The sequence below is a fragment of the Pinus tabuliformis genome, chromosome 1_1, assembly GCF_031772625.1.
Source record: "Pinus tabuliformis cultivar Carrire ecotype Pingquan chromosome 1_1, CPIR1, whole genome shotgun sequence".
Taxonomy (NCBI): Eukaryota; Viridiplantae; Streptophyta; class Pinopsida; order Pinales; family Pinaceae; genus Pinus; species Pinus tabuliformis.
The window spans coordinates 425,217,956-425,242,740 of record NC_142297.1 but is presented as its reverse complement, the minus strand read 5'-3'; positions in this window follow the sequence as shown (position 1 = coordinate 425,242,740).

Sequence of the window (24,785 nt, the reverse complement as noted above, 5' to 3'; positions counted from 1 at the left end):
ATATATATTAAAAATTAATATTTTATTTTTATTAAATTATTTTAATAGGATTAAAATTAATTAATATATAATATATAACTAACTTAAATAATTGTCTATATCAGTTAATTAAATAACTAATAAGAATTAATAATACAATTATAATTAATTGTTATTAATTAATTAATAATAGTAATTTAATTTAGGATTAGAATTTAACTAGTAGATTTTGATATTTTGGTTCACGCAACAAAATTTCAAAAATTATGTCAGTTTTGGCTCATAATCTTTGGAGACTCATAGATTGAGTTTTACTTGGCAAAATGAAGCTCATGACAGCTCATTGGAAAGATAAAATCATGTAGAACATTTTTGAGGAGGTTTCATTGAGAGATTTGATCATTTATTAGGTCTAAAATCCAACAAAAGACCAAGCTCCGAATTTTTAATAAAACTAATTTCCCTGAGTTTTATTTTCTACATTTTCATTTGCCCAAGCCTCTTTTGAATGCAAATCCATTCGTCAATGACATCTTTGGCCAATTAAATCATCACATGCATCAATAGAAAGCTCATATTTCATTTTAAATTATTTATTTAATTGAATTTGATTAGATTTGTTTTAATTCCAGATTTGGCATTTTGATTTTATTTTTACATTTTAATTTTGTTTTGATTTGATTTTGCAGGAAAACAGTTGAAAAGAAGAAAAAAAAATCCCAATTAATGAGAAGACTCCAACAATAGAAGAATGGAATTTTGAGCCAATGAAAATTGATTAAATATATTTATTCTTTAACACACTTTCTTATTCTAAATTCTTTTGTAAATATTATAAATACCAGATTGTAGAATGTAAAAATGGCTTCTCTCCTCTGCAATTCTGGAATTCTTAAAACACTTATGTAATAAGGATTTAGAGTTGTAAGTGAGAGGAGTAAAAATCTCAGATCTGGGGATTATTGAAGATTTTTCTTTTGCATTATGGATTATGTGTAGTGGGCAAAGTTTACACTTCTGCAACTCTTGTTGTAACAACATAAATTCAAGCAATGTAAATGACTGTTGATGACCAGAACCAAAGAAATGGATTCAATAAATTGGTATTTCTAATACTGTTGTTATAAATACTAGTTTCATTTTATGATGACAGGAATTTGTCATTTCATTCATATTTGTGCACTTTTGTCGGTATGAGTAATTTGTCTCAACCATATGTGATTATGTATCTCTATTATTATGGGTTGAATTCTGATTTTTGAGTAACCATTTACTCAAAAATCTGTCTTTTAATAATGGTTTAACAAATAGTAATATGTTGTGAACTTATTCCTCATATTATTGTTTAATTATTTGAATTCTTGATTAAACAATCAATATCATTTTGTGAACTTCTTCTTAAATTTTGTTGGTTAATTATTTTAGTCAAGGGGTCTCTTCATAGAATGTGACTTGGTATTCATAATGTAAGTTGATTGAACTACTTCGTTAGCTTGATATTCATCATAAGCCAAACATATTTAAATCCAAGCATTTAAATATCCTTCTCTCGGTTGGATTAGATTTATATCTGCCTAATTGAGATAGGATTAGGATTTAGTTAATTTTGCTTGCATTTTAGAATAATTTTGCATTTAGATTAATTCGACATTTCTAAAAGTCCTTTTCATATAGAAGCAAATTTTAGTTGTGGTTTGGTTGAACCCTAGATCAGCTTAAGGATCACTTTCTTGCCTAATCATCCAGAGGATTGATCTAATGTCTCTTCTCCATTGGTGGATGAAAGTCATATTGTAAGTCATTTTGGAAATTGAGAGAAGGTAACTGGACTTAATTAAACCAGTCGGAACCACCATTCCAAATGGAAAAGAAGTTGCTTTAAGGGCCGAACCGGGTGGTCATTCTCCATGTTGTTACAACGAATTTCGAGGCTTAAACATTTTGGCATTAGAAGGAGGGCCTGAAACTTGTTGTCTATTGAAGTTTTTGTATTCTCACATTTTATTTATCATGGTGACTCCTCTTAAACTTACAATTTGGAGTTGTATCCATGGACATGCATCTTCCAATACTCCACGAGAAGTGGTAACACCCTTGTCTCAGGTAAATTTTAATGGTAAGATAAATTCTTCCGCTTTTAATCATGCCTTTCAATTTATTAAAAAAATTTCAAATTATGATTTTCAAGGATTTGATGAACGCATTTTATGCATAATCTTTACTTTCACATTCGCGGCAAAAGCTAAAAACTAGTGTCAAACTCTTCTAATTGCCTCAATTCACAGTTGGGATCAATTTGTTACAATGTTCCTTTGTAACTTTGACGGCTATAACTACGAATAAGTATATGATGATTTCGAAGATTTACAAAGACTCGAAAATGAATCTTTGATTGATTTTACCATTAGGTTTCATTTAAATTGTTTGAAATTTAAAATTGAAGAAAAACCTATAGACAGGGAATTATTAGATTTCTATGAACATATTTGCTCTCTTTTTCCCATTCATAATCCATGTGAAATTATTTCAAGTTTTGCTCAAACTCCTTCCAATTACATTAACACAATTGAGAATTTCAATATGGAGGTGCAAACAAATGATGATGAAGTGACCTCTATTATGTACGATCAATTTCTCATTTAGTCCGCACTTTTTACATTATTAATAATGATCAGGATGCACCTTCACATGTCAGCGAATCTCAATCACAAAGCTTAGAAAATTTTACTATTCAAGTGCAAGAAGATACTAGCTATAATCTTGAAGAAGACACCGCTTTGAAATTTGAAAATAAGTATGCGTTAAATTCAGAAAATCAGAACTTAAACCAACAAGTACAAGCAACAATCGAAGTTTCCAATAATATGCAGTCTGCTGTACAAATTTATGAATTATTTTATGATGAGAAAATGCCAAATTCAGGACAACAAAGCAATATTTTTCAAGAAAGCACAAGTACACAAATGAAAGATTCAAATCTAAAATTTACAATGAGCAGGAAGCACAAGAATTCTTAAATAAAAACACTTTTATATCCATTGCTTCTGATTCTTATTTTTCCCTTTATCTCGATATTTTTTCTGATGGCAATTTATCTCCTCTTAATATTAATGATATTTCAGAAAACAGCAAGGTTGATCTTAATGAATTGCCAATTAGTTTTTATCAAGATACAAAACTAATTATTGATCATTCTTCTAGCATTAAGGAACATGTGCTTTATATTTCTTCTTGTTTTGATACATTGGAAAAGATTGAAGGGAATTCTAATGAATGTCGTGAGGTCATTTATGATAGCTACTTTGACATTGAGAACATTGATTTGTCTACTTCACTATTGAATCCTCATGATCAAATTCTAATCAAATGTGAAAATGACGAACACTCTATTTCAGAAATTGTTTCAAATAGTTTTCATTTTCAAATAATTAATGATTTCAACATTCGAAAAACAATTCCAATCTATGATTTATATGACGATCAAGATCTCATTCCTATTCATAGTCATGATTCTTTTTCTAATTCGCAAGTTGGCATTAACAATAATTCGAATCCTATTATTCTAACCAGGTCTTGTGAAAATGATATTGTTTTAAGTCAGTCTCAATTGTGTTGTAATAATAATTGTAACACTAGTGTAAACTATGATTTGATTTTATTATTTTTCCTTTATTTATTTTGTTTAAATTTAGATTTGTTTTCTGTATTTAATTTTCCATTTTTAGAGAATTTGTGCTGGCATATTAAGCAGCTCGGTGTTGAACACTCAATTGATGCATTGCCTGAATAGGAAAATGAAATTTCAAATTCTAATCATGAACATCAAGAGCTATTTCTCTTCCAATTTCAACTGGTGTTCATTTGTTATCGATTACTTCTACCGTCTCAAAGGCAGTGTCAACAAGAGAATGTATTTTCACAATATGACCAACAACTTGATTTGATTAATAATCTCCCATTGTATTCAACAGATTTCCATCCATATTTCATAGACCCCTTTGAAAAAAAATTGGAAAGTTTTCCTTCACGGAAAATTGTTAATAGTTTAACACTTGCACATAACACTAACAAATTTATGCAAACCATTGTATCTAAAAATTCATTCTCACGATGTAGTCTGTCATCTTCTCGTTTGAACATTTCCCAATCAATAGTGGAAATCCATCCAAATTTCTATGATCCAATTGAAATTCAATTGGAAAGGGCATTTCAAGAGAAGGTAATTGTAAATAAACTTCTAACAGTTACTGTATATTCTACTTTCAAATTTATTTTATTTAGTTTAATTTTATTTGTATTTTTTTATTATTAATAATTGATCTGTACATACAAGTAGGAATTAAAATGCTTACATGGTTACATTGGAAGTATGATTATACCTAGTCATGTTTCCCTCATTAAGTTAGAAATAGAAATAGATTAATTTAGATTAGATTTCTTTTCTGTTTACACTTATTTCATATTTTCAATAAAGCAAGTAATGAATCTGAATTTTTCTGGGCATCCTCTTTCGTTTTCGGAAATCTGCTTTAAAAAGTAGAAGCTCTTAGATTATACACATTTGTGAAAAACACTTGATTGGCTTATTTTGCAAAAGATTCATCACGATGATCATACATAAAGAAATTCCAAGAATTTGCCACAGCTTAACAATTTTTTATTGACACAAGTATGTCTGAAAAAGAGCTTAGTTTCACCACTCTTGTTTTCCGATGTAAATTGAAGGTTGATGTATTATGAAAATTCATTACTTAGCATTTTATATTAAATAAATAGATGATCTTGAACATACGAGAATTTTGAAAGAACATGGGAGAACTTGAAGATTCACGAGGTAAAATTTACAGTCAATTTTCTTCCGGGTACGCAATTTACGGAAACATTTTCATCTATTATTAGTTTTTTTTCATAAGTTTATTCCTTATTCTTGTTATGTTTCTTTTAAAGGTTTTCATTCATTTTGGAGACTTGAAACAAGCAGGCAACTATTTTAAATCTGCAGCATGCTTAGGGACGTATTAGTTGTTTTGTCAAAATTTGAGGATTCATTAATTTTTCTTATATATTTCATTAAAATTTTGTTAGATCTTTAAATTCATTATCGGGAAATTCATGTTGGATCATTATAATATCGCAACTCTCCTCATGAGAAAGTCATGATAACATATTCCTCCAATCGAATAATCCGATGGTTAATCAAATTATTGAATGGAGTTTTTATAGAAAGGAAAATTGAGTTGGGCACTTTTATTTTGGATACTTTAAAACCCCCAAGCTCGTTGTATTTCCGTATAGCATTATTAGAGCATCCCAATGTCGAGTCATTTCATATAAAACATCAATTGAAGTATTGCGATATCCACCAAATTCTGGACCCAATACCACATTTAATTCTAGTTCTGAAAGATATCACATCCGTTTATAAATTGAAAATTTAGTTGAAGCACGTGTTTTAAAAGTTCCGATGTGTTGAACCCGGTATGACATTTAAATTCAGTTTTAAAAGATATCGCATCTGCTCATAAAATCACAATTCCAATTGGGACATACATTTAAAAGTTTTGATATCTCGAATCCGATAAGAGATTGAATCCCTTTAATAAAACTATCACGTTCATTCTACATCGCATATCACAGGCTTTCACATATGAATGCACCAAACATCTCCGATCATGCGATACTCCCATCCCGTTCGATCTCCGATAAAAAATTTCATGAAATTGCATTGTCCATATCGCATCATCCATATCACAAAATTTGATCATAAGCATTCCCGATAAGAAACCTGTGATACAAGATCCTCGATATAACTTATCACCAATCTTTCATATTGTAATTTTTATATCACGCATATAAGACAGACCCACCAATGAGTCACGTCATTCATCGCGTGTTTCCATATCGCAACAAATATATCGCATCACAAAACTCAAATGAAGGCTTGCCTTAAGATTCATCGGTGCGATAAACATGATATATGGCTCTCTGCCATTGTGAATTAACTATCATATATTACTCAATCGCATATTGGCAAAGGTAAAAATAAAAAATAAAAAAATTGCAGATTGAAATTTATGCATAAGAAATAAACTAGCGATGCGAAACATCCGATAAGGCGTTGTGGTGTATAAAAGATTTGAAGGCACTCTTGGGTGATCATTATGGTAATGAAACAAATAATAAGAAAATTGCATCATGGTTAAATCATTTTTATTTCTCTTATATTTGAGTTTTAGATATATCACTTTATATTTAATATATGAAATTGAAGACCTCCCATTTACACATCTGCATTTCATTATCTTGGATTTGGTCTTAATTATGAAATATTTATGAAAATCATGGAGTTGATATGAAACTTATAATATTATGAGAACATTCATCGTTGCAATTCATTATAAAGCATCATTTCATTCTCATCTCTGATGAATTCAATTCATTTCAGATTTCTAAAACATGAAACATTGTTTTCTTCTAGTTTGTTACTTGTTTTTAGTATAGATTTAATAAATGATGATTTTGGGTTATAAGATTACAATTAGTTCAACTTCTTCATGCATTTAATTCTAATTAAAGGAAAAAGTTAACTTTTGTTGGAGAAAATGATTCCTCTCAGGTAAGATTGAATGCAATTCTTCAAATGGTAAGTTCCATGTGCCGACTTTCATTTATTTACTTTTACTTTTAGTTTATTTTTAATTTTTGCCGATATAAAACTCTGTTCTGCAACTCCTCATAAAACCTCTCATGCTTCCACCAGATCAGATTTGGAATTCACTCTCCTTTGTTCAGTAATGATCCTCATCAAATCAACTACACTAGGGAGTTTCCGAACCTTTAGTTTGTTTATTTAAGCATTTATTTTATTAGAAAATGATTAATATGATGCTTTGAAACAAAACAATTGACACCAGACATAATTTTTTTCGTTGTCGTTGAATTTTATCATCACTACTATCGGAAGCCAAATTGCTTATAACTCTACAAGATCAAATTTATCTAAATTTCAACAAAAGAAGGAACATTCACATGATTATTTTCCTTTACTTCATCTCGTTGAAACATTGGTATAAACTATCTTGTTGGAGTTTTTTTTCTAAAAAATTGGATTTTTCTTTCACCTTTCACCTTCTTCATTTTTATTTTTGTTTGTTGATTTCTTTTCTTACTTTAGCTTAGGAATTATTTTCCTTTTGTGTTTTGTTTTGATTTTGGTGACTTTGCCATGGTATATGTGAAAGGACCTTTCTTGTTCAACAATGGTTGACATACAGGGGAAAATCTTTGGGATGAATAGTCTCTTCCGTGCAATTGCAGATGTTGGGTAAGTCTTAGGACCCGATTGGTTAAATAAAATACCTGAGATACAACAGTAGTGCCCCTAGCTATGATGCTCTTCTCTACTTCATTACATGATCTAGGCCGATCATAGGTAAGCATGTGTTCAACAATGGTTGACATACAGGGGAAAATCTTAACTCTGCCCATATCAGTGAATTTCATTTATCATTAAAGGCATATTCTTATGGAAGCATAAGGTCATCTGGCTTTAAATATTTTTCATGGAGGAACACACATCCTTACTAAGTGATATAGTTTACTTTTTCAAAGAAAGAATTGATTTGAGTTTAACACAATGATTCCCCCCACCCCTCCACATAAAAGCCTCTGATTAATAGCTGCAGGGAAATAATTTGGAGCAAACATTATGAAAGTATTATGTCCATTGAACATAAATCTCTATTACCATTCCACCTCTTTCATTCAAATACATCATAAATTTGCAAATGCCCTTATCAAAAGAATGATTAAAGAGGAAGCATGGGAAATACAAGTAAACATGTCGGGGTTATGGACGCTCGCTGGCAGCGAGACTAGGCTTGTATGGCATCAAAGACAACTTCGTCGAGGTAACATTTAGGTTCACTCGCAGTGAAGCGATGTAAGAGACAATCATAAAATGGATATATGCTTTATCAAAAACTGATATATCTACCTTCTTCTATTATTCCATGGGGTAGTTTTAAAACAGTTTTTCCCAAATTTGGATTCATGACTTTTACTCTAGTTTGTTTTGAGTACTTATCTTTACAAACTTATATTACTTAATCTATTTAAGTGGGACATATGGAAATGTTTTACTGTTAGACGGTTTCCTAAACTCCATTATTTCTAACCTTTGGATAAATTAAAGTTCATTATCTTTCACCAGAGATAACTGGTTCTTCCGAGTGTGTCGCTATCGTTGTAGGGAAAACTGAACACCCCCCATTATTTCAAATAATGGGGACCCTTTCCATTAATTTTTGGCAAAACACCTTTTATAATTTTCGTTAAGAAATTTTGCCTTTTTTACTTTCTTCGAACTTATGTTTTGATTGTTTCTTTGAATCAAACTTTTCATAAGCTTTCCATTGATACTTGTTTCAACTCATTTGGTCAACTGGTTTGTAAATTACACTACTTTGAAGTTTGATCATTTTCTCGTGTGGACTAAAATTGTAAATAACTGTATAATATTTCAATTTTTGTAACTAATTAAGTTGAATAGTCATTCATTGTAAATATTGACTTTTAGTTAACTTTTATTAATTTTTCATTTTCTCACTAATGGTCCTACAAAACGACCCAGCTAAATCATACAACCGATAAAAACGCATTTCAGGATCTTGGTAATTTACTCCAATTTATTATTTTTAAACAAATTACCAAACTTGTGTAAAATTTCCCACTGTAGATCAACAGATTATGCAATATACTAAAGCAAAATACAAGATCTACTTCTACAACAAACTTGTGGAAGCTTAATCGAATTTGAGCAAGATCAAATAGAACACATATAACTGAGAATGAGAAAGTAATTACACATAAACACAAAAGAATACTCTTGGAAAGCCTCAGCTAAAAACCATGATCTCTGTATTATCATACAAGTGGAAATATGTCTGGATTACACAAAGCTTTAGCTCACAAGCTATCCAGCTCTCAGTACAATCCCTCTGTTGCTCATAGACAGTCAAAGGCTTCTCACAAACCTTCTCCTCTGCCCTCCAAGCCTCCTATTTCCTTCTGTAGTTTCTCCTGGGGTCCAATGCTGCCACCTGTGTGAATTCACCTGTCACACTGCTCACTAAACTCAGAGGTAACTGTGCAATCCTGAAGGAGATAATTCCTTCTGCATGGATGAGTTTCCTATATAGGCAAAATCCTCCAACTAATAGTACATTGTCCCTTCCTCTGATCTCAACTGGGTCTTTGACTGAACTGGCATGCATGAGTTATTTATGAGAGAATATTCAGTTATCTAAAGTGAAGCAGTTACATGCATGCATGGATTAACTAACTGAACTCACAATTAGTTCAACAAACTATTTGAACTAATCTAACTGGACTTAACTCAGTTAATTGAGCTAACTAATTACAACTCAAAGTAAAACTCATCCTGATCTCCTTTAATCAAGGGATAACTTCCTTAATCAATCGAGAAATTGTTGCATGTCTTCACATAGACTTCATGTTTGATTTCTTACAACTAATTAACTCAAGATGAATTAATTAATTATTTTACAAACAGTTGCTGAGATCAAATTCGAATTTTACTTCTCAATTTTAGTTCAAGGACTAACTAAACTTGGAATCTATCTCGAAATAATATTTATAGCAATGTTATTTTTAGCATTTCTATTTTATCATTCCTTGTTGCTATATCCAACACTGGTACCTGAGATGCTATTTATAGCATTTCTATTTTTAGCATTTCTTGTTGCCATTTTCAACACACCCTCTCAACAAGAAAGGCATTCAACTCGAACCCGATCCCAAACCTTTGGAATGTTCTGCATGCAACACTTCTCCCTAGTGTTGTTGCTCCAGCAACTCTAGAAACAAAAGATATCCAACCTAAATCAGAATGATGCCTCTGTCATCAAAGTCTTTGACTGCTATCGCCTATGTTGACTGAAAACTCTGCACCTCTGTGATCTTCAATATCTGACTACTCTAGCCTCTATTAATTTGATCTCTGACTGAATCAATCACACTAATTCATGTTGTTGCATCCGTGTTGTTGCTGGTCCTATCTCCCAGCATGCATCCGCACTGCACCTCCTCTCATCATGTTGCATCGTGTTGCCCAATGCTTCACTGCAACTTAGTTACTGAGAAGTAAGTAATTGATCTCCCAACTGACCTCCCTGTTGGGCTAGAAACATCCTCTAATGCTGAAGCTTCCTTTGCTGCTCCATCCGCATATGTCTCTACCCACCCAACAACTCTTACTACTTCTCATCGGGGATCCCGTAACAAGGTTTAATCAAAGAGGTTGGGTACCTCAATGATCCTGCCCTTATTCCAGCCTTCTTGGGACTGTCACTCCACATCGCCCCACCTCCGACTTGGAGGTATGGATGCATGTGATCCCTCTGCCCACTTGTCTCGAAATTTCCCCCTACTAGAGGTCTCTGCATGAGTGGATGCCTCCACTCGGTCTCCTTTAGGCTTCTCCAGTTGTGGCTGCTTCACAACCTCCTGAAGTTGCTTCACCAATTGTGGATCCTCCACAATTGTCTGAGACTTCTTCTGGCGCTGCATGTTAAGAGGTAATGTACTTTCCCTCTCAACCACCAAGTCTCCATCAGTTTCCTTGCTCCTCAAGGCTTTTCATGCATCTTGAACCTCAAGAGCATACAGGTTCTTGACTCGTGAACCGATCTGCTTCACCTGTCTCATGGTGACGTGTCTAAGGAAAACCTTTCCCTTACTGAAAACTACATCATAGCCTTTGTCTTCCAGCATTGCGATCTATACCAAGTTTTTCCTCAGTCTTGGCACATACTTCACATCTGTCAAGGTAATGCGATCTCCATGCTCCCTCTGAAAAACAATTGTGCCTACTCCTGAGACACTGAACTTTTCATCATTACCCATCGCTATGAGTATTTGGAGATCTTTCTCCTCCAAGGTACTGAACAAACTCTTATCGTCGGTCATGTGGAATGAAGCTCCATTGTCAAAAAACCAACCACATCCCACCATGGATAAAACCATGCATGCGAAGAGGGTGAAATCCAACTCGAACTGTGAGGCCAGTGCCTCACCTTCTGATCCTTCCAAGGATCCCTTCTAGGATTTCTTCTGTGGACAATTCATAGCATAATGGCCCACCTCATGACAATGAAAGCATCACACTTTCGATTTGTCAAACTTCTTCCTGCCATAGGAAGAACTTGATTTGGGATGAGAATCCTTCCCCTTCCCTTTCTTTGCCTTACTTGCTAAGGAAAAATTTTCTTCATCCTCCTTAGATGAAGAACCATCTCTGGTGCTTCTCCTTATCTCGACCTGCATCAGATCCGACCAAAGTCGTTCCCAATCTGGCAATTTCTCTCTTCCATTAACCGAGTCTTGGTAGCGATGCCATCTCTTATGAAGACTGAGGAGAGCAATATTCACCATGTCATCATCGGTTGTCGTGATCCCTACACTTCCAAGCTCATCCCTGCAGGTGGTGAGCTTGTTTAGATATGTAGAGATTGTGTCGCCCTTTTCGCACTTGATTTTACGAAGCTTATCTTTTAGCGCCAGCTTCCTCTGATCGTTGTTGTTCTGATATAGATCTTTCAATGTTTTCCACATTGAAAACTGTGTCTCCTTCCCATGGAGACTCGAGATTATGTGGTCTCGAACTCCCTCCAGAAGGATTCTCCTCGCTCTAGCCACACATTTCTTCCATTCCGCCAATTCTGTGGCATTAGTTGTTGTCGGCTTAAGGACTTCTTGATCAATGAAGTCCTTTAGACCGTTGTCCTCTAACATTGCTTCCATGTGATCCTTCCAGGCTATATAATTCGAGCTGCCATCAAGGGCATACTCGAGTCTTAAACTGTTGAACGCCATTGGGGAAATTTTAGATGTGATAAGAATTCGAATTCTATAATCAGGAACTTGAGACTTGAAACTTCTCCCTTCTTTGTATACAGTTCTTTGCTTTGATCACCTTTGCTCCAATACCATGTAGAATTTTCCATTGTAGATCAATAGATTATGCAATACACTCAAGCAAAATACAAGATTTATTTCTACAACAAACTTGCGGAAGCTTAATCAAATTTGAGCAAAATCAAATAGAACACATATAACTGAGAATGAGAAAGCAATCACACATGAACACAGAAGAATACTCTGGGAAATCCTCAACTAAAAACCCCGATCTTTGTATTATCATACAAGTGGAAATATTTCTGGATTACATAAAGCTTTAGCTCACAAGCTATCCAGCTCTCAGTACAATCCCTCTGTTGCTCATAGATAGTCAAAGGCTTCTCACAAACCACCTCCTCTACCCTCCAAGCCTCCTATTTCCTTGCGCAATTTCTCATGGGGTCCAATGTTGCCACTTATGTGAATTCACCTCTCACAGTGCTCACTAAACTCAAAAGTAATTGCGCAACCCTGAAGGAGATAATTCTTTCTGCATGGATGAATTTCCTATATAGGAAAAATCCTCCAACTGATAGTACATTGTCCCTTCCTCTGATCTCAAGTGGGTCTCTGACTTAACTGACATGCATGAGTTATTTATGAGAGAATATTCAGTTATTTGAAGTGCAGCAGTTACATGCATGCATGCATCAACTAACTGAACTCACAATTAGTTCAACAAAATATTTGAACTAATTTAACTGGACTTAACTCAGTTAACTGAACTAACTAATTACAACTCAAAATACAACTCATCATGATCTCCTTTAATCAAGGGATAACTTCCTTAATCAATGGAGAAATTGTTGCATGTCTTCACATAGACTTCATGTTTGATTTCCCACAACTAATTAACTCAAGATGAATTAATTAATTATTTTACAAACAACTGTTTAGATCAAATTCGAATTTTACTTCTCAATTTTAGTTCAGGGACTAACTAAAATTGGAATCTATCTCGAAATATTATTTATAGCAATGCTATTTTTATCATTTCTATTTTATCATTCTTTGTTACTGTTTAGTCAATTTAGTGTTCCTAAATTGATGTCATTAATTGTCAACCCGGGGCTCGTAAGCTGATGAAGTGAAGGTGTACTATATGTACTTAAGCAACCTCTTAGAGCTTTTTGTCGTTTGGGGTGTTGTTTGTGGTTAATTTATCTTCCTAAGATGGAGTGGTGATTTATAAACAGATGAGTGATGGTGTGTGTAAGGTGAATTCTAGATGAGTGAGAGTGTGTGATTAGTGGTTTCTAACTACTTGCTGAAAAGGAAAAGCTTGAAGGAAATAAATAACTTGAAATGATTTGAAAGCAAAGAACCACTTTCTAATGGCATTAGACACCATTCATGCTGCTGCAAATAAAAGGTAAGAAAATCACTTAAAAGACCAATGATAATGTTTATCTCTTCCTAACTCTATGCCTCTAACACATAGTACTGTGTAAGACACGATTAGGAAGTAGCTAAAGATAAGTCTAAGAAATGATAAAAAATGAGAAAAATCTACTTTAAAGACTAGTTATAATGTTTTGTTCTTTCTAACTCTCTGCCTCTAACACATAGTACTGTGTAAAGCACGATTAGAAAGTAGTTAAAGATTAGTCTAAAAAGTACCCAAAGCCAGCTGCAAGTTATTAGTATTCTGATCTCTAAAAGATAGACAATCTATAATAAAGAGACCATTCATATGTTAGCAGACAACTTTGAGAAATAAAACTAAAAATCAGCTATGAAAATAAAGCAAAGGCAGCAACTTTGAATCTGTCAACTGAAACTACCAAGAGATATAAAGCAAATACATAAACACAAAAGCAATCCCGGGTTAAAAATCTGCAAAAGAACAATACTGATCAGTCAAAATGAATGCTGCAAATGAAATAACGATGAAAGTGAATTAAGCTGTACATGTTTTAAGAAAAGAAATGCTGAATGAAAATAAGGAAATGCTGAACATAAAATACTATACAAGGCTAACATGAACAGGGGCCCTCCATTCATATAACCCAAAGAAGACTCAAGGAATTGAAAACTTCAGAACAGCACTGCTTCTATTACTCCATGTGCAGAAAATTACAGTCAAGAGTGCTAGAACATCACTATAAAAACAGAGTCTTCGAATGCTCTAAAATGATAACGAGTTCATAAAACACAGCAACCAAAAGTAACCTTAAGCGTATGCAAACGCTAGTTTTTATAGGCATCTGAAAGACGGCCTAATGTGTACAGCTAAAACTAAAAAATAAACTAACTGTCATGCGTAATTAAGGTTCAATAACACGTCATAAGCCTGCGTGGATGAGCTGGAGGTTCTGGTCGTTATGGGCATTGAATCCAGAGTTGGATTATGTCCCCCACAGCCTGCGTAAGACGGACAAATCACCATTTGAACTGACGTGACCCAACAGCTTACGTATCACCGTTAAGCTGCCTTTGTTGACCGTAACTTGACCCTCGTTGACCGGAGGTACAGATGATGTGGATGGCTGAACAAATAGCATAGGAACCTCGAGCACCTTGATTCCTAAGTGCCCATCTGGCTCATTTGGCAAAATGACACGTGGAACCTTGAGATTAACAAAAAGGCTGCGGGATCATCAGATGGCTGCGGAATCAGCAGATGGCTGCGGAATTCCTGTAAATATGTCAAAATCTAAAAAAAACAGTCACACATTAGCAAAATTCCTTAATCATGCTTAAAGCCATCACATGTAATGATTTGGGTGAGTTTTGCAAGGAAAATGAGGCAAAAGAGGGAGATGAATGAGGGAAAACTGTAGGTAATGATGGATATCAAGTGTAAAGTAGAGGCTCTACATACCCCCACTACGAGGGCATTGCATGTCCTCATGCAATCAAAAACATTGCTCAGTCCACCTGCTGGGATGCCTCTGCCAAGACATCCAACCTTCTCTTCTTTCTCTGTGTGGCCACATTAACTCTTGGTCTTTTCATCAAACACCTGAATTTCAGATTGATCAAAGCTCTGTTTAATTTTCTGCATCTCTTCTTGAGCTTTTTGTTTTCCTTTTGCCACAGGCCCATATGAAGCATGGTGTTATCTTGAACCATCTTGTCCACATTGCTCTGTATCTTTAGTTTTTCATTTTCTTGTTTGATGTGGCGATTTAGTACCTCCAGTTCAAATATTTCCTGCTTCAGTGATTGGACTTGCTGCTCCAAAGGTTGAGCAGTGCTTGGACCAACAACTGCTTGTTCTAGCGTCTCCAGGTAATTATAAACTTTCTGCTGATCAGGGTCAACCTCTGGTGACCGCCTTGGGCTAGGTTCATACTGAAATTCGGATCCATGTTCAAATTCAGGCTCATGCTCAAATTCAGGCTCATGCTCAAAAGGACTTTCCTCACGTGGAGAACTTTTCTCAAAGTCAGGTTTTGTAGCACCTTTTTGAGGTGTGCTCAAGTCAATGAAGAATGACTTTTTGTTCTCTGTGGCCCCCTTTTTGCTTTGTAACCTGCTGCTCCTTCTCACGGAGGTGGTACTCTGTTTTTCTTTTTGTGCTTTTTGCTTTTGTTTTTCCACCTTCTTGGAAAGGGCAGTTTCATGGAGTTGGGCCAACCTTTGTGCTAAGGGCTGAGTGTCTTCCTCACTAGAATTCTTAGGAGTGAGGTAGGTTTCTTGAGCTATGGATTTCCCTTTATCTTTCTTTTGTTTCTTCCTACTCTCTTTTCTCTTTTGAGCAATTTCGTGGGCAAGTTCTGAAAGGGTTTCTGTGATAATTCCTTGAGCTGTTTGATCAGTGTCCACAACAGGCTCAGGATCAATTTCATGTTCAGAATGATGTACATCAGTTTCTTCTTCAATCTGTTCTTGGACAGTTTCCTCTTGGACAACAGTTTCAGGGGTAGCCTCTTCTCTTTTTCTTCTACTCTTTCTAGGCACAAAGGTTTCTCCTGCTTCTTCAAAATGGTTTCTCACAAGAAATTTCTCCCAGGTATCTCTTTTTGCTTTCAACTGTTCCTCAACTAGCATCTTAACAAGACCATGATGGTACAGATGTGGTTCAATGTTTGTTGGGTTCCTTTGGGCAATTGAACACATTTTTCTAAGACTTGAGAGTAGAAAATATGGAAGGTTAATATCATCTCCTAAGAAATGCATCATGACTTTGGCATGGTAAACATATAAAACTCCAAACCTTCCCTCACAAGTAAAGAATTTTTGCACTAATAACAGTAAAGTTGTCCATTCTTCCTTGACATAAGTAACAGGAATCCCTTTTGTAAAAATGCTGGTATCCATACCTGGGTTCTTTAAGATTTGCTTCCACTGTTGGTCTTGTACTGATCGGTTTTTAAACCATCTTTCTCCAGTTTGTGGGAGTGAAGTGGCCTGTGCTATACTGCTCTCAGTGACTGTAAACTTCAGGTCCCCTATCTCCACTTGATTGTCTTTATCTCTGAAGGAACGTGCAAAGGCCTTCGTAACCTCTTTGTGGTAACCTCTGAATTTCTGGATGCATTGGAGCCAGTTTGCTTTCTGCAAAGCTTCTTTAACTTGAGGATATCCCTCCAGAAATTTTGAACCCTCGGGTTCTGCCCTTAAGAGTTTACCCATTGGCTCTACGGCTCTGTTCTAAAACTTTTGGAAAAGAAAGGTTACACGGCTTCAACAGTGGCCTTAACACAGTAAATTTACGGCTCTGTTCTAAATCAAAAGATTACACGGCTTCAACAGTGACCTTAGCACCGTAAATTTACGGCTCTAATGTAACAACCGTAACACTGATAATCAGAATTAGCAGAGAGGAAGACGTAAAACAGAGTATGGCTAAGGTAGCAGCGTAGTGAGCACAGCGGAATAAGGGAACTGTGGAAATGAAACAACGTGAATGGAATGATACGAGCGTAGGAGGGTTATGAAATGATGGGTAGAAACGGTTAGGTCCTTAGGTTTCGGTCATGGGTTTACACTTGGCTGCGGGAATTATGACACAGAGAGACGTAGTACAGTAGTCTACGTCACTTAGGTACGAAAACCTTAATGGAAGAACAGCCGCAATTGAGTTTCAAAATCGTGATGAACATGACCGATGAGTGTGGGGGATACGTGGATTTTTGGCCGCATGATGGGAAAAACTGGTAATCATTACATTAAATGGCAAAAAACATAACCCCGGAAACTTTGCAAAATGAGATAACCGTAAGTTTAGGATTTAGATCATACCTCAGATCCGCGCTTGGATTGCCTTTGATTATTTTCCACTAACCCTTCATTGTTTTATTGCTGTTGCATGACCCTTTTCCACTTATTGTTGATGACTTCTGAACTGTAAATTTCTTTTCAAACAGACTGTGTTTTTTTATGCAGGTGCAGAGAGCTGCGGAATCGTTAGATGGCTGCAGAATCTCCAGATGGCTGCGGAATCTGCAGTGGTACCCTCCGGCTGCACAAAATAACTTTAGTTGTCTAAAAAAATGACTTTATTGATGGAATGAAATGTAATGAATGGATGGATGGATGGAAAGAAATGAGGTGAGGTGAGAGTGATTAAATGAATGAGATGGTGAATGAGGTGGATGAAATGGCGAAATGAGATGGAAGAGAGAGAGATTTTTTATTTTTTTTTGGAAAACATGAGGTGTCAGGTGACCTTGATTTTCACCTCAGGTTTTCTGCATGAGACTGCCAATCAGAGATTGGTTTTCAGGCTCATACATTTATTTATTTATTTATTTATTTTCAAAAACCAAAGATTAGGCTGATGGAGGAGAAGAATCCTTCTCCACCAACCTGATTGCAGAATCTTCTTTAAACAACTTGACAAACTCTTCTTTTGAGAATGGCTTTTGGTAGATTTTCAAGCGATGGCCATTCACAATAAGAGGAGTATGAAATTCATCAATAGTTTTCACTCGAACTGCTCCATTGCTAAAGACTTCATCAATCTCATATGGCCCGAGCCAATGAGTTTGAAACTTTCCTTTGAAGTCTTTGAATTTTGAATCAAACAATAGAGCCCAATCTCCTTTCTGAAACTTTCTTTCTTTGATATGACGATCATGCCATTTAGATCTTTGGTGCTGAACTAGATCGGTCCTTAGAATTTCATCTTGTCTTATTTCATCTAGCTCATTTAGCTGGTCCATTCTGTGTCTTTGAGCTTCTGAGAGGCTCATTCCCAATTGGACTGCCATCTTGAAGGTCTTGATTTGGAACTCAATGGGGAGCAGGACTTCCTTCCCATAAACAAGTTCATAGGGAGAATGTCTTGTTGTGTTCTTCCATGTAGTCCTATAGGCCCATAAGGCTTCAGGGAGCCTTTCCGCTCAATCTCTTCTATGAAGATGAACAGTCTTGGTGATAATGCCTTCAAGAACTTTATTGGTAGATTCCACTTGGCCATTGGATTGCGGATGGTAGGGAGTGGATGTTCTGTGCTTGATCTTATATTCCTCCATCAGCTTCTCCATCAATTTAGATGTAAACTGGCTGCCCTGATCTGTCACAATTTCCCTTGGGACACCAAAACGAGTGAAAATATCCTCAAAAAGAAATTGAACAACTGAATTTTCAGTGGCCGAAGGCAATGCTTTTGCTTCTACCCACTTAGTAACATAATCAGTACAAACCAGTATATACTTCTTTTGCTTTGATGGTGGATTAATTGGTCCAACGAAATCTAGAGCCCATTTCTCAAAGGGTTCGATGCATACCTGAGGCTGTAGAGGCATTTCATTTGAAGGAGTTGGTTTCCCAACTCTTTGGCAGCTGTCACACCTTCTAACATACTGCTTTGCATCTTTAAAGAGAGAAGGCCAATAATATCCTTGAGAAAGGATTTTATAGGCTATCCTCTTGTCAGCAAAGTGCCCGCCGCATGGTTCATCATGACATGCCTTAAGGATGTCAGGCATTTCATCTTCCCGAACACACCTTCTGATTATACAATCTGGCCCTGTTTTGAACAATTCATTAGAAATCCAAGAATAATGTGCACTCTCCTGAATGATTTTCCTTTTCTCATTAGGAAATAAGTGTAGAGGAAGCTTCCATGTAACAAGATAATTAGCCATATCTGCATACCAAGGAGTCTTGGTAGTCACTGCAAACAAGTATTCATCTGGAAACTTATCTTCTACTGGAGAATCTTCATTAGTGTTTTGGATTCTAGACAAGAAATCAGCTACTGTGTTTTGTTTTCCAGGTCTATCTAACACAGTAATGTTGAATTCTTGTAAAAGTAAAAGCCATCTTGTAACTCTACCATTAGTGACAGGTTTGTTCATTAAATATCTTATGGCAGAGTGATCAGTATGGACAAAGGTTTCATAGCCGGTTATGTAGTGTCTAAACTTGTTGATTGCATGTACCACAGCTAAGAACTCTTTTTCTGTAACAGTATAATTTAACTAAGTGGGAGTCAAATTCTTACTTGTGTAATAAATGGCATAAGGGATCAAATCCTTTTGTCCCAAAACAGCTCCTAGAGCTGTATCTGAAGCATCAGTAGAAATGTGGAAAGGGAGTTTCTAGTTTGGCCCCCTTAAGATGGGTGCTTCAGATATTCTAGTCTTTAAAGCTTCAAAGGCAGATTGACACTCAGGATCCCATTTAAACTCACAATCCTTGGTAAGCAATTTGAAAAGAGGGGATGCTATCTTAGTGAAGTTTTCAATAAATCTTCTGTAATACCCAGTAAACCCAAGAAAACTTCTAACATCCTTCTGGCAATTTGGAACAGGTAACTTAGAGATGACTTCAACTTTGGATCTATCAACCTTAATCCCATCTCCTGAAATATGATGTCCTAAAACAATCCCTTCAGTAAACATCATAAAACACTTTTCATGACTTAAAGAAAGATTTGTTTCCTTACATCTTACCAGTACTTTTTCCAAATTTTCTAAAGCTTCTTCAAATGTATTACCATAAATTGTGAAATCGTCCATGTATACCTCTACACAATCATGAATCAGATCTGAAAAGATTCCTAGTACAGCCCTTTGAAATGTAGCGGGTGCATTGCACAATCCAAAAGGGAGTACTCGGTAGGAAAAAGTTCCCCAAGGACAAGTAAATGTGGTTTTGTCTTGATCTTCAGGTGCTACCTGAATTTGATTATACCCACTAAAACCATCCAAGAATGAGAAATACTTTTTACCTGCTAAAGTGTCTAGTACCTGATCAATAAAAGGTAGAGGGAAATGATCCTTTAAGGTTGCCTTGTTCAATTCTCGATAATCAATGCAAACTCTCCATTTACCATTCTTTTTGGGCACTATAACCAAGGGAGAAACCCATTGGCTATCTGAAATGGGGTAAATGAAGTTTACCTTGAGCAATTTCTGGAGTTCTTCTTTCACGATTTCCCTAAGGTTTGGATTCATCCTTATTTGTGGTTGCCTAATAGGTCTGTTGTTTTCTTCAATGTAGATGTGATGAATACAAGTCTTAGGATCGATTCCTTTCATGTCAGTGTATTCCCATGCAAAGGCAGTGGAATGTTTTTGCAACAGTTTAGTTAATTCTTCTTGTTGTGGTCTTCCCAAGTTTTTGTTAATGTTCAATGTTTTTCCTGGAAGGATTTCAACTGTAGAACTACCAAACTCTTCCATTGAGAAGAGAGACATCTGTCTAGAGGAGAGATATTCAATGTCTGCATCTAACTGAAACTGTGTAGAGTCATATTCTAAAGGTATTTCAAAATTTTCTAATGTATTTAGAATTTGACTATCCTCACTGATTTCAAAGATGGTTAGAACAGGTTGAATAGTATCCTCATCATCAACCCACTCATCTTCTCCTATTTCTGTTATTTCCTTTGTTGGAGGATACAAGTTGAATTTCTTGGTGGAATTACCATCTGATATATACATGTCCCCAGACCTACAACTTATGAAAGCATCAGCTGTGGCCAGCCAAGGTCTTCATAAAATAAGAGGATGTCCTCCTAGATTGTTCTTGGGAGTTAAAATCATAAAGTCAACTGGATATTCCCAAGAATCTAGAGAGACTGGAATATCTTCCAATACACCATCAGGTTTAATGATTGATCTATCTGCAAGCTGCAGCAAAGTAGATGTAAAGAGAAGGTTAGGAAGCTTTAACTGATCCATGGTCTGTCTACTCATGATGTTGATCGCGGCCCCTAAGTCAATCAAAGTATTTGGGATTTCAACCCCATTAATATGAGTTTTGACAATAGGGCTACCAGGATCCACATATTTTTGCATGGTAATCTTACCCATCATTATGTCTGCAATTTTTCCAACTAGATGTATCCTTTTAGTATCTCTGGTTCTTTTTCCTGTTTTCTTCAAACTCAACTCCTTTATTGTCTTCGCTAGAATGGGAATTTCCTTAATGGCTTGTAACAAGGGGATCTTGATACAGACATTCTTCAATTCATCTAGGAAGCTATAGTCAGGCATCCATATCTGCTTTTCCACTCCTTTGTCAATCTGCAATCTTTCAGGAAAAGGAGGTGTAGCTACAGGTGTAGGTTGCTCAACTATGGGAGTTGTAGAGGTTGATTCTTTTTATTTTTCTTTTTGGATATTTTGGTTTTGAAGTGATACTTCAGAACCTTTATTGACTTTGAGAGATTCTTCCTCAGAAATGCTTGGTTGTTGAACACTTGTAGAAGGTTGATCTAAGATTCTACCCGATCTGAGTTGTACTTCATTGAGAGGAACAACCATATAGGTAGGGAATGGTTGACCTTCCATCATGTAAGCATTTTGAGGGTTCCTATTATTTGGATTTGGTAATGGCTGAGAGGGAAGTTGATTTGATTTCTGCTGGGATTGAAGTGATAGTTGAGAATTTTGATTTTGTGGAGGAGGTTGTTGTTGTTGAGGGTATGGCAATGATAGTTGTTGACCTTGGTTTGGAAGTTGTGGAGCTTGCTGATTCTGAAATGATGGAGGATATTGGTAGAATTGAGCAAATCTCCCATAAGGATTTTGCATGCTTTGCATCCATGCTTGAAAAGCATTTTGAGGTTGAGGCCAAGGTTGTTGCCAAGGATTCCAATTTGGTTGGGATTGAGAATTCATAGAGTTGTTAAACCCTTGATTCTGTTGTCCTTGCCAAGGTCTCCTTGCAATAAAATAGAGAGATTCAAGTGTATTTGGATCCTCTTGAAAGACTGCTTTGAGGCTAGGAATTGAAGGACAATCCTTGGTCTCATGAGTTTCTGAGCAAATTACACATGTTTCTACAACGTGTGCATCTAAGGGGCATTCCCTTAAAGCATGTTTCTTTCTACACTTCGGGCAAAAGATAGCCAAAGCCTCAGCTTCTGCTTTTTGTTTATTGTGAATCTTAAGGGTATCAAGTTGTTCACTAAGACTCCCTAAGATGTCAGTTTTAAATTCATCAAGCATACTGCCGATTTCAGCCCTACTCACTGATCCTGTTGTAGATTTATTTGCCCTAAGGAGAGAAGGATCTCTAGGCCCTTTTTGAGTTTTTGATTTGCCCCTTGAGAGATGGATACAGAGTTCTGCTATATCATTGAGTGAAAGTTGAGAAATATCCCCTTTCCCCATCATGTTTAAGATGTCTATCCATTCATCCTTAATGGCTTTTAATAAGAGGGCTTTTAAGGTCTCTTCATCCAAGGTACTCATTTTTGCTCTTTTTAAGTTATATTGAAATCTTTCAAGTAAATCTTCTAAGCTCTCATCTTCTTTTTGTATCATTTTAAAAACCTCGTCCTTGTGATTAGTAGGCATACAATAGTCCAAATACCTATCCAAAAATGTCTGTTTCATTTCATCCCAAGTCCTAATGGATTGAGTGAGTAACCCCATGAACCATTTCAAGGCTTGATCCTTCAGTGTTGAAGGGAACAATTTGAGTTTCTGGGAGTCATCCAAGTAGTCATAAGTTCGACATACCACTTCAAACTCAAATAAGAATGTTTCAGGGTCCTCAGTCCTTAACCCATGGAAGTTAGGGAGGACAAATGGTGATATGTTTTTCATGGTGGCTCGGGAATCCTCATTAACAATGGGAAACCCAAATGAATTATCCCCATCTCTATTTCCTCCTCCAAGGGGACCTCTTCCTCCATTATTGTTATTGTTGTTTCCTCCTCCTCCTTTACCTCTACCCCTACCACCTCCTTCTTCCTCTGCCATGATGATTCTCCTAGGGATTTCAAAATCTTCTGGTTCCTCTACAAAAGGTGAATGAGAAGAGATTTCTCCTTCTTCTTCAGATGATTCCAATTCCTCAATTACAATTGGTCTTCCTGTAGGAGAAAGAGAAGAGTCTCTCCCTGGTTCAAACTCAATAGAAGGTGTAGGAGAGTCAACTCTTGGCTCTTGAATTCCAGGAATTCTAGGACTAGGAGTTTCGGTTGGAGATAAGGGGGGTGTCTCTTGTCTATCCCTTGAAGCAGATGGACTTGTAAAAATTGAACTTCGAGCTCTAGCTAAAAACCTTCCTCTAGAATCTCTAGCTCTATGCATGTCATTTTTTATTATTTTTCTTCAAGTCAAGTTAATAGTTCTTTTTCTGATCTTCCAGTTCACTCTAGGTGCAAGAAGAGAGCATACTCAAGAAACTACCAAATCAATAACTTTCTCTTTTCTGATCCTCCAGATCACCTTGCAGTGCAAGAGGAGAGCATACTTTGATAGGTTATCAACTTCTTTCCTTGAAATTTTTATGTTTTTTTTTTCTAAGAATATGGCTACTTAATTTCACTTCCCCGGCAACGGCGCCAAAATGTTTAGTCAATTTAGTGTTCCTAAATTGATGTCATTAATTGTCAACCCGGGGCTCGTAAGCTGATGAAGTGAAGGTGTACTATATGTACTTAAGCAACCTCTTAGAGCTTTTTGTCGTTTGGGGTGTTGTTTGTGGTTAATTTATCTTCCTAAGATGGAGTGGTGATTTATAAACAGATGAGTGATGGTGTGTGTAAGGTGAATTCTAGATGAGTGAGAGTGTGTGATTAGTGGTTTCTAACTACTTGCTGAAAAGGAAAAGCTTGAAGGAAATAAATAACTTGAAATGACTTGAAAGCAAAGAACCACTTTCTAATGGCATTAGACACCATTCATGCTGCTGCAAATAAAAGGTAAGAAAATCACTTAAAAGACCAATGATAATGTTTATCTCTTCCTAACTCTCTGCCTCTAACACATAGTACTGTGTAAGACACAATTAGGAAGTAGCTAAAGATAAGTCTAAGAAATGATAAAAAATGAGAAAAATCTACTTTAAAGACTAGTTATAATGTTTTGCTCTTTCTAACTCTCTGCCTCTAACACATAGTACTGTGTAAAGCACGATTAGAAAGTAGTTAAAGATTAGTCTAAAAAGTACCCAAAGCCAGCTGCAAGTTATTAGTATTCTTATCTCTAAAAGATAGACAATTTATAATAAAGAGACCATTCACATGTTAGCAGACAACTTTGAGAAATAAAACTAAAAATCAGCTATGAAAATAAAGCAAAGGCAGCAACTTTGAATCTGTCAACTGAAACTACCAATAGATATAAAGCAAATACATAAACACAAAAGCAATCCCGGGTTAAAAATCTGCAAAAGAACAATACTGATCAGTCAAAATGAATGCTGCAAATGAAATAACGATGAAAGTGAATTAAGCTGTACATGTTTTAAGAAAAGAAATGCTGAATGAAAATAAGGAAATGCTGAACATAAAATACTATACAAGGCTAACATGAACAGGGGCCCTCCATTCATATAACCCAAAGAAGACTCAAGGAATTGAAAACTTCATAACAACACTGCTTCTATTACTCCATGTGCAGAAAATTACAGTCAAGAGTGCTAGAACAGCATTATAAAAACAGAGTCTTCGAATGCTCTAAAATGAT